This window comes from Physcomitrium patens, chromosome 10 (assembly GCF_059467195.1).
Source record: "Physcomitrium patens ecotype Gransden chromosome 10, ASM5946719v1, whole genome shotgun sequence".
Taxonomy (NCBI): Eukaryota; Viridiplantae; Streptophyta; class Bryopsida; order Funariales; family Funariaceae; genus Physcomitrium; species Physcomitrium patens.
In genome coordinates this window covers 15,509,714-15,516,044 of record NC_143419.1, presented here as the reverse complement: position 1 = coordinate 15,516,044, position 6,331 = coordinate 15,509,714, and the positions used below count along the sequence as shown (strand labels likewise).

At 42.9% G+C, this 6,331-nt stretch overlaps 1 pseudogene across 1 annotated transcript; it reads right to left on the bottom strand.

Annotated features, from left to right (window-relative positions):
- Nucleotides 1-638: 638 nt before the first annotated feature.
- LOC112287388 (ABC transporter G family member 11-like) lies at nucleotides 639-4,755 on the bottom strand (annotated as a pseudogene). Its single transcript, XR_016505252.1, has 10 exons — nucleotides 4,129-4,755; nucleotides 3,860-3,940; nucleotides 3,645-3,727; nucleotides 3,226-3,515; nucleotides 2,888-3,059; nucleotides 2,599-2,721; nucleotides 2,143-2,466; nucleotides 1,936-2,022; nucleotides 1,420-1,800; nucleotides 639-1,326 (listed from the first exon to the last, which is right to left on the bottom strand). The product of XR_016505252.1 is annotated as an ABC transporter G family member 11-like (transcript).
- Between the last annotated feature and the right edge of the window lie 1,576 nt (nucleotides 4,756-6,331).

The window sequence follows — 6,331 nt, the reverse complement described above, 5'->3', positions numbered from 1 at the left end:
TTAACCTGGCATAGAGCCATCGCGGTGAACTCTTGGAGAGGGCAAACCTGTGCTGAAACGGACCAAGGGTGCCCAGTGTGTACAACGAAAGCCCAAGAATCTGTACTCCACAGATTCAGGAAATGCAGCAATACATCAAGAGCATGGAGATGGGGGATTTACATTCTTCATCTCCTTACCCCAGCTCCTAACATAGGAATTCAATTGCGACAGGTTCCCAAGGGTACTGCGAGAGGAACGGGACACCAAGAAGTTCGGAATGGGATCCAATACATGTCGCAGATTGAATGCATACAAAGCCAGAGGCTCACACGATTCTCTGCTTCTCGGAAGCATTGTGTATTTGCATGTAGGATTCCGAGAAGATTCAAGAAGGCGAGCAGATTCTGGTTGCTACTTCGGGGAATCATTATGTGGGTTTTGAGGATCGAAAGGAATGATGCTGCATTTAACGGAATATAATGGTTGCAAGAATAAGTTCTTCACACAATTTGGTTGAAACTCGTCAACTATGGCAGAAGCTTGTGGCTCAATACGCAAAGGAGCGCCAAAAGCAAGCCGCAACAAGCAGCAGAACTCATTAGGCTTTTCTGCATGCAATGGTGCACAAACCAGACTCTAGCAAAGTGGGAACGCAATAGACCAGAATGTAAGCTTTTTAGTCCGATTAACCCATTCGTAAATAATAACCCATAAGTAACTCTAATACGCCAGGCCGGGTACTGTAACTGCATTTTACTTGCTACAGAGTAACTCTCTATTTGTGTCGAAAAAAAAAAAGAAAAAAAAGAAAAAAGAAGTTCAGAGAAAAAGAAGGCTACAGATAGTGAATCAGAGCATCAAGGGTTTAGGGTTTTGAGGTTGAGAGGCTCAAGGTTCAGAGTGAAGGAGTTCAGTGTGCTAGGGGGAAGTTTATATCAGTTGTGTTCCTTCAGTAAGAACAGATCATGCACAGAGACATCGGTAGTCATTTGATGAGGACACGGCATCGTGTTGTGATGTTACGGTGGGTGGCATCACGGGCCGGAAGATGTCTCAGAGCTCCGAGTGTTTGGAAGAAAGCTTCTTGTCGGTGCGGTACTGCGTGAACTTTAACCTTACAAAGGGCTCTAGCTTCTCGCGCAATTTAATACATAGTAAGAAGATGATGCGGTAAGATAAGATCATGGCGAACAGCACCGAGATGTCCTGCCACTTCGTGAACTCGCCTTTGATCCCGTACATCTCTCGGATCGCGTACCAGCCTGGGATTGGGGGGCTGATCTTCTTACCGTCCAGCACGTAATTCTCAAACGTTAACCCCGTGAATTCATTGAGGTAAATTCCCTGCCATACCCACACACTTGCGAATCAGCCATTGTTGGAGACCGATCACAACTGAGTTGGGCGAGCAAGTTAGGGTTTAGGGTTTATGGTTACCTGAAGGGCGTACATGTCGAAGCTGATGTAGGAGAGCGGGTACCGCCACAGAGGCTTAGGGATTTTATCTATTCTCATGAAGAAGCCCCCCAACAGCATGAAAACGCCCTGGATTGCTGCACCGGTGACGATGCAGATGAGGAAGTTGGAAACCAGACTTGCGATGGCCATCATGAGGCTCTCCGCTATGGTCACCTGAGCGAAGAGTGAGATGACGAAGTAGGCGAAGTGGTCGAGGCCGGAATGCAATCCGGCCATGTAGTACACGAGGACGCTGGAAACAAGAGCGATGAGGAAGAGGAAAGGAATTGAGGAGACAGTGTTGCCCACCACAAAGGCTACCACCCCGTAGTGCCCGTTCTGCCTCTCCCGGTTGAAAACCTGCACAATCGCACTCGCAGCCATCACTCACTTAGCAGCAACTGCTCGACAGCATTCTCATTGCCAATTTCGGAATGGGTTCTTCAACATCGAAGAAGAGAATCTTAATCTTCAAAAGAGAGTCAGGGTCGTTACTTTCATATCTTCCACGAAGAATGGAAAACCTCCAATGGACATGAAGGTCAGAAACCCGCTCACGAAGAAGATGCATCCAGCTCTTCCCTGACAAAACAATCACCCAAGAGAAACAGTCACTGACGTACAAAGATTGCTACGTTACATGCAGGATGTATGGGTTTCTAAGCGCACAACTTATTTTTGCAGAGTGGAGTGGAAATAGACCAAAATGTCGCCGAAGTTGTTGTCGAGGTTGAAGAAGACGGAGCCGACGCAAAAAGATATAATAATGTAGATTACGAGGCGGAGCCAGTAGTAACCGAAGTCCCGGCTCATGTTGACGAACGAGCGGCGTGTGAGGGTTAAGCTTTGCTTGAAGAAACTAGCTTGACTTCCACCGGCCTCAAGAACCGTCCCATGCATTTGTAGGATTTCATGAATTCGTGACATGGTTTATTTGGCGTACTCGCTGCTCTGGTATGCCTCACTAATTATCCTTGTCACCTGTTTGGTTCTCGTCCTGTCAATCGGATCCACGCTTTCCAAGTCCTGCCATGACAAGTATAGGATTCCGCGGCTGAGTTGTGAATCGAATGTGAGTGATGTGATGAGGCTAAGCTTCAAGGCAGGAAACTGTGACCAGTTTAATCGTCTAGTCACAGGAAAAAGGGTGACCCTCACCTTCGTTCTGAAGGATCCCTTGAGATTGGATTTCATTTTATCGAAATCGGCGTTAATAGCACGAAGGAAGTGATCGGAGGGGTTCCGCAGCGAGGGGCAGGGAAATCCTGCAGCCTTGAAATGCTGTTTGCACAGTGAAATTTTTCCTCACTTCAGGTTTTTATATCACTTTTTCACCCGAGATTCTGCTATATATCAACGATTACATATACAAAGAGAAAGATGGGGGCGCAAGTGAGGATGTTGTCCGCTCGTAATATTGAGAGAGTCGCAACGGGGATGGTTGTACCTCGATCGCGTTGTAGGCATGCCCGAAGTACATTAGCTTGCCCCCGGAGAGTAGGGTCAAACTGTCGAACATCTCAAAGACCTCGCCGCTGGGTTGATGGATTGAGGCAATAATGGTACGCCCATCTCGTGATAGATTTCGCAGTGTTGTGATCACGAAAAATGCCGCAGCACTGCATGGGAGTTAATCCACCATACATTGGTGACTGGAAGGGACAAAGACATGATCATTCGATCATCACTCTAGGAAATGAGTTGTACGTTCTACCAATAAATTGGGCACACCCTCACGATTCGAGAGCTTTGTCTACTGAAAGACGTAATTAAACACTTGCCAACCTGTCCAATCCAGTGGTGGGCTCGTCAAGAAATAGCAGACGAAGTCGAGCCAGGATTTCCAAAGCGATGCTCAGCCGCCGCTTCTCTCCTCCGCTCAACCCTCGGGTGTGCCAGTTACCCACTGGCGTGTTGCGACAATCGTGCAGCCCCAACTCCTGAATGGTGCTGTATACTATGGCTTTCTTTTGAGATGGTGTCATGTAGCTCGGAAGCCGCAAACATGCGGAATAGTCGATCGTCTCCTTCACAGTGAGCGTTCCTATGAGGACGTCCGTTTGAGTAACGTATCCCTGGTTAGCAAACACCCATTTTTTCATCTAAAAATGCCTGTGATATGTAAGTGAACTTTGAGGCATTTATTCTTCTCACGAAACCAATAATAATAATAGACCCAATGCCGGTGAGAGTGATGGAGTTACCGCAGTTCCGTGAGACAGAGTTGTTTTCGAGTGGCCGTTGAGTCGAACTTGTCCGGTAAGAGCTGTGTTCGTCGCAAGTCTTCCTGAACAATCACAACCCACGCAACCCCACAGAACCAATCACCATAACCAATACCGACAACTTCGAGCTTGCAAATCAGTGGCGACAGTGGGAGTTAGGAGAGGCTGCCGCAATTGAAGCTTTGATTGATCACCTGCTAATGTGTCGAGAAGGGTGGACTTTCCGGAGCCTGATGGACCCATGATAGCCGAAATAGACCCCGGCTCCGCGTAACCTGAAAGCACCAGAAACCATGCATCCCTGAGTCCAGTTAAAAGCTTGAATAATGTACGCACTCGAACACTCGAACTGGTCAAGCAGCAATCGTCGAAACACTCAGCAGATTAACTCAAAATCCTCACTGTAGGTCATGTAGCTCAATGAACTGAGAAACTGTTTTCCGAAGAACGTTTCCATGTGTACCTGTGATTCCTTGTAGGATGATCTGCTTAGATCCGCTTCGTTTGGTGGTCACCCACAAGTCGACCCATGTCAAGCGCGCCGAAACGTCGCCCATCTTCATGGTGTCGGTCTTGTCCATGCACAGTGTCTGGCTCAAAGGGCTCATGCCGAGCTTCATGGTACCGGGGGCTGGATACTGCGCATCAAACCCCAGAGGTTCCATACTCTTGTCAGCATTCGTCATATTACTTCTTCACGCATTTGCTACTCTAGTCACCAGAAACAAACCGTCAATGCAATCTCTCCTTCGACTGTTACTGTTGCACTTGTAGCTCGATTCATAGTTTCGGTGTAAAGCATGGAACCCCCCTCCAATGTTGATGTATGCCCATGCTACACAAACAGCCACAATATGAACAACGCTGTTCAACATGTGACATAGCCTGACACAGCGTAGCAAGAGACGGAACCATGAAGGCCTTCATCAGCCTTGAAGGGAGGTATATCAGCTTCCTGATCTCGACGTCACGATTGTGTGGCGCTAACGCTGTAAGGTTGAATTGTTCGAGGTGGGTTGACCGTTGTCAGCTGAAGGCTTGTCGAGTAGCTCAGATCCCGACACTGAATCGGTCTCAGCGTCGTACTCAAGCGGGCCGAGGCGACGGCTTGCACAACCACGTGCTAGGGTGCGCTTGAAACCAATGTGCTTGGACCTTCCAATTCTGAACAGATTCAGCTTACCTTTGGGTCATTGTAGCAGGTGCTGTGACTTGGTGAGTTTATTGTTTTATGAGCTTAATAATCCAATTCAGACCTGATGTTAGAGTTTTGATTTGTATTCATGATGTCCTCCGTGAAGAACAGAAAATGTGAATATCAACATTCTCTTTGTGTAGTTTTCGTGGAATTCGTTGTTTAATGCATTTTGTTCAGTACATTTTTGTCTGTTCAGTATATATTTGTTGTGGGAGTGTGTATTTGTATTTTTGTCCTGTGGATGTGAATGTGCGTATGTCTTGATGTATTTATATGTATATTTATACACAGTCTAGGATTAAGTTTACTACTGGAAGCATGTCTTAATCTGTGTCAATTCACAAATGACTTTTCCAGACAAGTCTGGTCAAGTATCAACTCACACCATTTATTTTACATCATGTGTGAATGGAGTGCGAATAGATGCACATTTATTTATTTCATTCTAAATGTCCATTCGTAAGTCTTCTAATAATAGTTTTTAGCCATGTACTCAAAACAGAAGTGATACCAATCATCCATTGGTGATTTTTTTGAATGACAGAAAACTTTTAATTTGAGATTTTTCCATGCTTGGAAATGATCTTCTTTTTTAAAACTTAACATTTGAGTTGATATTAAACACCAAATTTTAAATTTATCAATTTATTTCATCTGATTTTAATCAAGCCACAGAATTTTAATCACCATATGTAAATATTTGAACAAAAATCTGTTCTTGGAGGCTTATGAGATAAAGAGAAAGAAAAGAAAGTAGTAAATTAGTATCAGTAAAATTGCATAAGGTTCAAATCAATCAATCAATCAATATTAATTAATTTATTAATTTATTTCTGTTTTGAGTACATGACTAAAAATTGTCATTAAAAGAGATTTCAACTTAACATAGATCAATTGGAAATAATTTAAATTAGAATTGCATGTCTGTTTTAATAATATAGATATCATAACTAGAAAATTAATCTAATTATGTAATAAAAATTAGAATAGAAAATAATTTGTTGGTGACATTTCTTTAGTTTTCTTTAGCTAACTCATCCTAAATTCCAATCCATCAATATTGTGCACCAACAAAAGCAGACTTTAATGAGTTAGAGATATCCATCTTAGATTTTTCGATTTTTGTCTGGGATTCCACATTTAATACTTTGAAAGCATATTATTCAATAAATTTATTTAGTATACTTCATTTACTATTTTTTCGTTATTCTAGAGAAAAAATGTTTTTTTAATACATCTCAAAATAAATAAATAAATAAATAAATTATATATATATATATATATATATATATATATATCTTCTTGATTAAGAAAGAAATTTTCATATGAAATATTTTTTTTTAATATGGGATGATGTGAAGCACAATGAAATATTTGTTTATTTTAAATTTGACTTCAAGCTGCATTATATGATCTGAATTCTTGTTGTTCATAACCATCTAGTCGTATGTTTTTTTTTTTGTCTGTT